This window comes from Triticum urartu, unplaced genomic scaffold, assembly GCF_003073215.2.
Source record: "Triticum urartu cultivar G1812 unplaced genomic scaffold, Tu2.1 TuUngrouped_contig_4481, whole genome shotgun sequence".
NCBI lineage: Eukaryota > Viridiplantae > Streptophyta > Magnoliopsida > Poales > Poaceae > Triticum > Triticum urartu.
The window spans coordinates 1,519-2,895 of record NW_024115073.1 but is presented as its reverse complement, the minus strand read 5'-3'; the positions used below and the strand labels follow the sequence as shown (position 1 = coordinate 2,895).

General features: G+C 49.5%; 1 pseudogene; it reads right to left on the bottom strand.

Moving 5' to 3' along the window:
• Positions 1 to 319: 319 nt before the first annotated feature.
• LOC125527892 lies at positions 320 to 967 on the bottom strand (annotated as a pseudogene).
• Between the last annotated feature and the right edge of the window lie 410 nt (positions 968 to 1,377).

Sequence of the window (1,377 nt, the reverse complement as noted above, 5' to 3'; positions counted from 1 at the left end):
TTGCCACAAGAATGCCGACTTAGTTGTATGTGTTTCTTTTATCTCGTCTTTGTTGTGATTCTGCCATTGTTGTCTTCTGCATGTTCTCTGCTTGCAAGTAGATGATATTGCCATGTTGTCTTGTTTCTATTTTACTAAATTTATGGTTACATGCATTCGAGTAGGTAGAGGTCGAAAGTTTTCGACATTCCTTTCAAAAAACTAAACATCTGTCAGTTTTGGCCTTAAAAGGCAAAGATCACATATAAACACGAGTATGTGCAATGGAACAACTGTCAAAATTCAAGAAACACCAACAATAAAAATATGGAGGCTTAAATAAAATGGTATATGAACAGCTGATACACATCACATACAAAATGTAAAGAGTTCTACCACGTGACATATGTGGTAAGCAGTCCAAACAATTCAAAAAAAAAGTAAAGAGTTCCATGTAAGAAAATATGGAGGTGTAAAGAAAATACAGTGCTTGCATGTAAGAAAATATGGGTGGTGGCTACTTCTGCATCAAGGCCGCCGCACTGAGTCGCCTACACAGACGGAGGTGGCGCCAGGAACGGCATGGGCACGTTCACATTCGGGACGAACGGCATTGGCGGCAGTGTCACCTTTGGTACGACAATAGCGGGCATCGGCGCCATGGTCACCTTGGGCATGGGCGGCAGCACCGCCTTCGGCACGACGACGGAAGGCATGGGCGGCAGCGTCACTTGCGGCACGGTGGGCAGGGTGACCGCCGGCATTGGTGGCAGCCGGGGGACGTTGATCGCGGGCAAGGTGGGGGGGGTTAGGGGCAGCCGCCGGAGTCGCGTCAGCCAAGTGGCGTGCGCCGTGGCACGTGTGCCCGGTGAGTAGGAGCGTGCACGCCATGATCTGGGCCAGCAAGCTCGTGTTCGAAGCCATTTCTCAGTGCTAGCTAGTACTACTTGTTTCTTGGAGACTGGGTAGTGATTGCAAGGGTAGCTGCTCTTGCTTTGTTGTGGGATGCAAAAACATGGCTCAGTAAAAGGCAATATATAGCCTTAGCGAAGTGATCAGAATCAGATCGGTTGTTGGACCAGACTCACATTATCGTGTCCAACATAGCTACGGTTAGGTTGGTAATCGAGATGCCAGCGTGTTATGGTGTAGAGCCGGTGGTGCTGCTCTTCTGTCCTCCTCCTTTCCACCCTCCTGCATCAGCTTTTCAGCGTCTCTGCAGCCTGCGCCGCATATTTTTGCCCGTCAGCCTGTGACCGGAGCGTTGCTAATTTGCTGCTTAGTGGCGGTATTCAGGTTTCAGCAGAGCTCCGTCGTCTCTGTATCATGCCCCTGCTGTTGTGCTTCTCTGCGTCACCCTCTGTTTTCCATTTCACCTGAAGATCCAAAGTGTGGTAC